The sequence below is a fragment of the Triticum aestivum genome, chromosome 5B (assembly GCF_018294505.1).
Source record: "Triticum aestivum cultivar Chinese Spring chromosome 5B, IWGSC CS RefSeq v2.1, whole genome shotgun sequence".
Lineage (NCBI taxonomy): Eukaryota > Viridiplantae > Streptophyta > Magnoliopsida > Poales > Poaceae > Triticum > Triticum aestivum.
Genome location: NC_057807.1, coordinates 497,695,705 through 497,704,935, shown reverse-complemented (window position 1 = coordinate 497,704,935; position 9,231 = coordinate 497,695,705). Strand labels below are relative to the sequence as shown.

The 9,231-nt window shown below is 45.8% G+C and overlaps 2 non-coding genes and 1 pseudogene across 2 annotated transcripts; all 3 read left to right on the top strand.

Annotated features, from left to right (window-relative positions):
- Positions 1-1,262: 1,262 nt before the first annotated feature.
- Positions 1,263-1,359, top strand: LOC123118131 (small nucleolar RNA R64/Z200 family). The gene has a single exon (XR_006457735.1). It is a non-coding gene; the product is annotated as a small nucleolar RNA R64/Z200 family (small nucleolar RNA).
- Positions 1,360-1,443: 84 nt separating this feature from the next.
- On the top strand, positions 1,444-1,528 carry LOC123118104 (small nucleolar RNA Z199). The gene has a single exon (XR_006457721.1). It is a non-coding gene; the product is annotated as a small nucleolar RNA Z199 (small nucleolar RNA).
- Positions 1,529-1,702: 174 nt separating this feature from the next.
- LOC123118105 (uncharacterized) lies at positions 1,703-1,781 on the top strand (annotated as a pseudogene).
- Positions 1,782-9,231: the final 7,450 nt, after the last annotated feature.

The window sequence follows — 9,231 nt, the reverse complement described above, 5'->3', positions numbered from 1 at the left end:
CTTGGTGACCATAGGTGATTAATCACCTTCATGTGGGAGCCCGCCGGGGGGAGCAGTGGCAGATGGATCGGAACACAAGTTGATGATGGTGATGTTGCTCGGAGTTCCGGTGGTTGCCATACTATTCGTGTTGGTTCCCTAGCTAATAATATGATGATCTAATCCCCTAAGCATTCATGCATCCCATATCATCATGGCTGTTGTTTGAGTACCCAGAAAATGATAGATTCTATTTGTTGTGCATATGCCAAGTGTGTATATCTGATTGTAAACATAACTGCAATACTGTATATATGTTGACAGTCTGGTAAAAACAAACTTGTTGTGCCTGGGTTTGTGGATCTTAAAAAAATCATCTATGCTTTCATTACTCATACAAAACGCCCAACTGTTGTTCTTGTAAATACAAGCGTGCATACCATCGGCACCTTCACCAAAAAGAAAAGGCTCTAGCCACTTCTTATGACAAGAAAAATAGAAGTGCCCCTAAATTTAAACATATTCCTCTTTACTGAAAACTCATTGTTCTTTTCTAAACTATTGCAAAAATCGAGCAGTGGTACTGATTTTATAAATTTTATATTGTCTTGGTAGCTTCACTCGTGTCTGCCACTGATTGGTTTCTGCTTAATCCATGTGCAGAGGACATGTACAAGAATCTGAAGAAGAACGATAGCGGGGGGGTAGGAGCCGGAGGCGACCGGCGTGATGCCGGCTGTGTACGGCAGCGACCACAAGCTCTCCGGTGAGTCGGCTCCATCTTCTAGCCCTAGCACCCTATTTTCTGCTCCTATATCATGCACTGTTGGTTTAGAACACTAGCAGCAGTAGCCTACCATGTATACGTACTAAACAACAGGATTTCAATCACCTTGTGTACACTAGCAGCTTGCTTACACCGTTGTCACTTTTGCTTGTGGTAGCCATTATGTGGCTGAATCATGTCTGTGTCTACTAATCATCAGTTAATAGCATTTGGCTTCTTTGTGATGGTCTGGGACTATTTTATGGTGATGTGGATATGCTTTCTGATTTAAAGTTACTAATCTGTGGACTGGTGTCATATTATGGTCTAATATTCTTGTATTTGACTCTTTCTCTGGTGCGAGGAAAGATGTGAGTAGATGTCAACGATGCCTACTTGCTTGGCTGCTACATTTATGCATGCGCCGGACAAGCAAGCACACATGCATATACGTACATGTTAGGATAGTAGCAGATATTCCCTCTGTTCCTGCTATATGCCTACTTGCTTAGTTTGCAAAATGTTGTGATGAATCATGAAATCTACAATGTATGTCAGACTTCAGAGATGCCATTTGGCATTGATGAGAAGATATTTCATATTCTGAGCAATAATGTTTGCATTTCATACCGATAGTTGCCAAACTATAAATTGTTATAGCCTTTTTTCCTTCTGTCCATGCATGCTTATATGTTTGAGGGTCAAGTGATGAGGAATAAACCATTAACAATATGATGGAGCTATGCTACTCTGATTCTTAGTATTTAAGTCTCTGATGATACCTCAACACCCTGATATGTTTGTGGCTTTCTATGTTGTCCACATATTGAAGGAAGTCATGTTATCTTCACAACAAATATAATTTTTCTTGAACGAGTTTATAAATTGAACTATCTCCACAACAAAGATACTTACCATTTGTAGTTCCAATCTAAAGTGTTGCCTGATTTCATTTGTGGTTCAAGTGCTGATGAGAAACAGCAACAACATGACAGGAGTTACCTTCCTGTGATTCGTAGTTTAAAGTTTGATGATTTCTTATCTTCAAATAACCGTTATCTTTTGAAATGCAATTCTGCTCACGTTCTTGTTTTCTTATGAATTGCTTGATGCAATTTCTAAGTCTGGTGTTCTTGAATAAATTGCAGCAATATGAGAGGACCATGTTTTGTACTAGTTTTCTGTTTGATTTCTCTATCCAAAATTTTCCTTTGCCTTCTGTTTTGCAATCTCGTTTCACTTGTCTTCTCTGACTTCTACCATGATCATTTCTGAATGTGTTGTCTTAACTACCAATGATCACTTCTTTTGATCATGATCATGGCTGTTACCTGACCATGAAATTTACTAGCTATTACCGTCAAGGAAACTTGAAGTATTTAATAACCAGAAAGCTTATGGTTTGGTTGGATTAACGATGTAAAGAAAACGAATTTTGTCGCTCGTAGAGAATTGTATTTGTTGTTGACAATCCTGTGTGCATAGAATACCTAGTTGTCTTATGTAACTTAATTTCTTGCATTTTCAACTCTGATTATGAACGACTAAGGTTACTCCCATGAACAATTTTGCTAAACATTTATCACATCTTCTTAGATCTGCTCTACTGCTTACATTAGTCTCACCAGCAGTACAATCTAATGTTGGTAGCCTTTATGTTCACTCTCTTACAGGAGCTCCATGCCTATTCTTTTTGGAGTGTGAAGCCCTGAAGCCAAGCAAGCAGTGAAGCCCTATTCAGCAAAGAGTTTTTGATCTGTCTGACTCTAAATTGTAATATTGTAACAGATTGTAAAAGACTAATGTAGTGTTATTTGATGAATTATATTTGTTCCGTCCTATTTGAAATAGTGATTGCGTATGTTAAAAAGATGTGAAATGGAAACATGACCAGCGCGACCAATTTATGTCCCACTTATGAATATAATCTGAGAAATTTTGAAATTTTTGACATGTGGGACCCATCTGACTAGTGGGACCAGCTCTAAAATAAATGATTGAAAAATAGAAAATCAATTGATGGTAAGAAGGCCACGGCCCAACAATTAAAAAGGCTACAATATTGGGCTTGGCCCATGAACCTAACAAAAATTGATAGAAAAAATACACTAAATTGGCTGAATTAATGGGCTCGGCCCATATAAACACCCAATTGGACCGGGCCGATTTTAATTTTTGACCTTTTCAATTGGTCACAATTTTGCCACGTCGGATCCGACGTGGCCTGGGCAGACAGCCAGTGACCAAAACAAAAGGTCATGGGTTCAACGACCTTCTGTTTTGGTCGTAAACGTCTACGACCTTCTCATAGAGAAGGTCGTTAATTTCAGTTTACGACTGCCAGCTTTTGACCTTTTGTTTTTGGTCACAAAAATTCGCAAATGAAAAAGAATGACCTTTCAGTGACCAATAGTCAAGGTCACAAGTTGACATATTTCTTGTAGTGGTTAGCGATAGTTGTAGAAGAAATAGTTGTCGAGACGACCACGACGCAACTATGAAGATCAAGGTGTCGAGCCGGTGACGATGGAGATCATGACGATGCTTTGGAGATGGAGATCAAAAGCACAAGATGATGATGACCATATCATTCCACATATTTAGATTGCATGTGATGTTTATCTTTTATACATCTTATTTTTCTTAGTACGACGGTAGCATTATAAGATGATCCGTTAACTAAAATTTCAAGGTATAAGTGTTCTTCCTGAGTATGCACCATTGCGACAGTTCTTCATGTTGAGACACCACGTGATGATCGGGTGTGATAGGCTCTACGTTCACATACAACGGGTGCAAGGCAGTTTTGCACGTGCGGAATACTCGGGTTAAACTTGATGAGCCTATCATGTACAGACATGGCCTCGGAACACTGGAGACCGAAAGATCGAACGTGAACGATATAGTAGATATGATCAACATAGAGATGTTCACCATTGATGACTACTCCATTTCACGTGATGATCGGACATGGTTTAGTTGATTTGGATCACGTATCATTTAGATGACTTGAGAGATGTCTATCTAAGTGGGAGTTCCTAAGTAATTTGATTAATTGAACTTACTTTATCATGAACTTAGTCCTGATAGTATTTGCATATCTATGTTGTAGATCAATGGCCTGTGCCGCCGTTCCCTTGAATTTTAATGCGTTCCTAGAGAAAGCTAAGTTGAAAGATGATGGTAGCAACTACACGAACTGGGTCCGTAACTTGAGGATTATCCTCATTGCTGCACAGAAGAATTATGTCCTTGATGCACCGCTAGGTGAAAGGCCTGTTGCAGGAGCAGATGCTGATGTTTTGAACGTCTCACAAGCTCGATCTGATGACTACTTGATAGTTCAGTGTGCCATGCTTTACAACTTAGAATCAGGACTTCAAAGACGTTTTGAACGTCATGGAGCATATGAGATGTTCCAAGAGTTGAAGTTAATATTTCAGTGTGCCATGCTTTTCACCTCGAGGGGAAGTTAAAACAACTCCAGCCCCTGAGCCTTCTAACTGCCTGGACCCGTCAAAGTGAATAGTCCAATATGTGTTATCTGGCTTCTCCTCAGGTGCCTGCAACTCTGTCCAATCATTGATAAAATCCACTAAGGCTTGAGACTTGATAGCAGTACGTGGCATATATTTCAAATCATGAGGCCCAAGATCAATAGCCCACTTGGCGACTCGTCCCGTGGCTTCCCTATTCTGGATGATGTCTCCCAAGGGGGCAAAACTTACCACATTTATAGGATGACTTTGGAAATACTGCTTTAACTTCCGGTTTGCCATAAACACTCCGTATACAAATTTCTGCCAATGTGGATATCTTTATTTAGACTCAGTGAGCACCTCACTGATGTAATAAACCGGCCGTTGAACCGGATGCTCCTTGCCAGCTTCCTTACGGTCTACGACAATGGCAACACTGACGGCTCATGAGTTTGCAGCCACATATAACAGCAACGGCTCCTTATCAATGGGAGCCGCAAGGACCGGTGGCTCTGACAACTGTGTCTTCAAATCTTCAAAGGCAGCATCTGCAGCATCACTCCAGACAAAGGTGTCTGTTTTCTTCATCATCTGATAAAGTGGTAGGGCCTTCTCACCCAACCGGCTTATGAACCGGCTTAAAGCAGCAACACGACCTGCCAGTCGCTGAACATCATTGATGCACGCCGGTTTAGCCAGAGAGGTAATCGCCTTGATCTTCTCCGGATTAGCTTCAATGCCTCTGTTTGAGACCAGGAACCCCAAGAGCTTGCCTGCAGGTACACCAAACACACACTTGGCCGGGTTAAGCATCATCTTATAAACCCGGAGATTATCAAAGGTCTCTTTCAAGTCAGATATCAAGGTTTCCTTCTCTCTGGACTTCCCCATGATGTCATCCACGTAAGCATGAACATTACGCCCGATTTGATCGTGTAAACAATTCTGCACACATCGCTGATAAGTCGCTTGAGCACTCTTGAGCCCAAACGGCATAGATACATAACAGAAGGATCCAAACGGAGTGATGAAAGTCGTCTTCTCCTGGTCTTTAACTGCCATTTTGATCTGATGATAACCAGAGTAAGCATCCAAAAAACTCAAACGTTCACAACTTGCCGTAGCATCAATGATTTGAGCAATACGGGGGAGAGCAAAGGGATCAGCCGGACAAGCCTTGTTTAAGTTCGTGTAATCCACACACATCCGCCAGGTGCCGTTCTTCTTGAGTACAAGCACCGGGTTAGCCAACCACTCCGGGTGAAAAACTTCAACAATAAACCTGGCCACTAAGAGCCGGGTAACTTCTTCCCCAATAGCCTTCCGTCTCTCTTCGTTGAAACATCGAAGAAACTGCCTGACCAGCTTATACTTCGGATCAATATTAAGAGTGTGCTCAGCGAGTTCCCTCGGTACACCCGGCATGTCAGAAGGCTTACATGCAAAGATGTCCCAGTTCTCATGGATGAACTCGATGAGTGTGCTTTCCTATTTAGGATCCAGATTGGTACTGATGCTGAATTGCTTAGAAGAATCGCCTGGGGTGAAGTCGACAAGCTTCATCTCAGCGGCCGATTTAAAGTTCAACACTGGGTCATGCTCTATAGTTGGCTTCTTCAGGGAGGTCATATCCGCCGGGTCAACATTGTCTTGATAAAATTTGAGCTCTTCCGCTGCACAGGCAGACTCAGCATAAGCCGCGTCGCCTTCTTCACACTCCAAAGCTACCTTTCGACTCCCATGCACAGTGATGGTGCCCTTGTGACCCGGCATCTTGAGCTGTAAATAAACGTAACACGATCGTGCCATGAACTTAGCGTAAGCCGGCCGCCCAAACAGAGCATGATATGGACTCCTGATTTTAACCACTTCAAACATCAATTTCTCAGCTCTGGAGTCATACTCATCTCCAAAGGCCACTTCCAGTTTAATCTTGCCAACTGGGTAAGCCGACTTACCAGGAACCACTCCATGGAAAACAGTGTTGGATGTCCTCAAATTCTTATCAGACAATCCCATGCGTCGAAAGGTCTCATAATAGAGGATATTGATGCTGCTACCTCCGTCCATGAGTACCTTAGTGAATTTATATCCACCAACCTGAGGTGCTACCACCAAGGCTAACTGACCGGGATTATCAACCCGTGGAGGGTGATCTTCTCTACTCCATACAATGTGCTGTTCTGGCCACCTCAAATAACGAGGGACTGCCGGCTCAACAGAATTGACGGCCCTCTTATGAACCTTCTGGTCGCGTTTGCATAAGGTAGTGGTAAACACGTGATACTGCCCACTATTCAACTGCTTCGGATGGCTTTGATAACCTGACTGCTGCTGCTGCTGTTGCTCTCCTTGACCAGACTGCTATTGATTATAACTACCTTGATGTCCCTAAAAGGCGGAGTTTGAACCGCCGCCCGGGCCATGAAAACCTTCAGCTCTTGAACCGCCGCCGGACCCAGAATTGTCACCGAACGCGTTGGAATTCTTAAAAGCCTTCATGATCGCGCAATCTTTCCATAAGTGGGTGGCGGGTCGTTCCCGAGTGCCGTGTCTCGGGCAAGGCTAATTGAGTAACTGCTCAAGAGATGGGCCTAACCCGCCAGATCGAGGGGGCGGCTTGCCCTTACGTCTCTGATTGTTACCTTGTGCATTAGCGTTGGCTACAAACTCCGGGTTACCATCCTCTTTACGCTTATTGCCACCTTGATTCATCGGATTATGCTGCTGACCCTTCCCATTGCCGTTCTTCTTTCCCTTCCCTGTCTTTTCCTCATCAGACGCGGGATCCTTGGTACTATCAGAGTCGACATACTTGACTAAAGCCGCCATCAGTGTACCCATATCATTGCAGTCATGCTTAAGGTGCCCTAGTTTCTGCCTTAGCGGCTCAAAGCAACAATTCTTCTCCAACATGAGGACTGCAGAGCCGGCGTCCATCTTATCAGATGAATGTATTATCTCCTTGACCCAGGATACCCAATGAGTCGTGGATTCACTCTCCTCCTGCTTACAGTTTGTCAGGTCCACAATCGACATAGATTGCTTACAAGTGTCTTTGAAGTTCTGGATGAAACGGGCCTTTAACTCTGCCCATGAACCAATGGAATTGGGTGGCAAACCCTTTAACCATGACCGGGCTGTTCCATCTAACATCATGGTGAAATACTTAGCCATTGCCACGTCGTTGACCTCCAACAGCTCCATGGCCATCTCATAACTTTCGATCCACGCTCCGGGCTGCAAGTCGGCCGTGTAATTCGGCACCTTTCGAGGTCCCTTGAAGTCCTTGGGTAGGCGCACATTACACAGAGCCGGTACCAAACAAGGAACACCGCCGGTTCTAGTGGCTACTCCCGTCTCAACGGAAGTCGTCGGATACTCTGGGAAACCTTGATGAGCCGTCTGTTGAGCCTCTAGCTGAGCCGCCCGCTCATTCTCCCGATGTATTCGGTCTTGCACCGGATTATAGCCACCGGGCTGGTTACGGCGCTGGGCTTGCTTGACAAAGCTTCAGACTCCATGTGTCTGCTGTAACTCGGACCCCAGTTTTGACGAGGCAGCGCTAACCAAGGTGGAGGAGTTGAATGAATCATGTCCCGGCTGTAAGAATAAGTCTCTTGCTGAGCCAGGGCCGTCTGGAGAAGTTCTCTGGCCCTCCGGGTCTCCACCGCTGTCGGGTCATCACCATCCACGGGGAGAGCCACCAAGCACGCCGATGCTGCGATTAAGTTCTCCATGGGGTTGGAAAAGTGACCCGGCGGTATCGGCACGTAACGGGGCGGAGCCATACTGCCATGAGGAGGTGCCATCTCCTGAGGCTGAGTCGGTCCTCCTGCTCCGGCTGTCATAAACTGATTTGCATCTGGCGGGTTACTTGGACCGGCTCCGGGTGTAGCGAAAAGATACCGAGGATCATAAACCGGAGGTAAACGGGACTGGCATTTCTGATGTCTCCTCCTCATCACCTCGTTGGACGCGTTTAGGCTCATCGTGAGCTGGTAGGCTTCTAACTGCAGCCGATGTGCCCGTGCATCTAGAGCCACCCGCTCTGCGGCTAACCTAGTGTCCTCAGCTGCCAAGGCCTCCTTGGCCCGAGCTATCTCCTCACGCACCCGTGCCACCTCCACGTCATGCTCATCTTTATTTGCGGGAATAACCATGGCGGTTAACAGGGTCGTAAGCTTGTCCATGAGATCTATCAGCACCTGAGCCGGCGGGTGCACAGGGCCTCCTGCCCCGGCTGCCCCCGTCCCGGACGTTATTGCTGTAGCGGCTGTAGAATTTTGGCTGGGTTGAGTCCCAGCCATGAAGACTCCTACCCATCTTGGCGGCTCACAGGGGTCCGGAATACTAGTGCCATCGGAACAGCCCCCAAGCACGCCGTCTTGCACTTGGTATAGTGAATCTGTTGAACTGGCAGACGAATCACCGTTCGAGAGGACGGCCGTCTCACCACCATCTTCAGATCCTTCAGAAAGTTCCTCTCCGTGGATGCAGCCCACGAACGCACGCTTCATGATGGGTTGACCTCGGGCCTTTCTCGCACGCTGAGCCGTCTCGACGAGGTCGGCGTAGTTGTCCGGCTCAGGGCCTGGCTCAGCGCAGCCCACAAAGGCACGCTTCATGATGGGTTGACCTCGGGCCGATGAAGATGTGGATTCCGCTGAAGGGGACCCGGTACCTGTACTCAATTGAACCGGCGTCGGGGCCCTAGCCTTCATCGTCGATGTAGATCTTGTCGCGAAGACTCTTGGTCATCCGACCCACTACGTATCCCTTGAGCCCTTCGAAGTCGCCCTTCAAGAACTCAAATCCACCATGCGCTGGCCCCACGATGGGCGCCAACTGTCGTGGAATTGTCATGGCAGATGTCCTCTTGCAAGGACTTAGTCGTAGGGCCATCGCAGCTAGGAAGCTTGAAGGGCTTAATTGGGACAAAGGACACGAGAGAGTTATACTAGTTCAGCCCCTTACAGTGAAGGAAGGCCTACGTCTAGTTGGGTT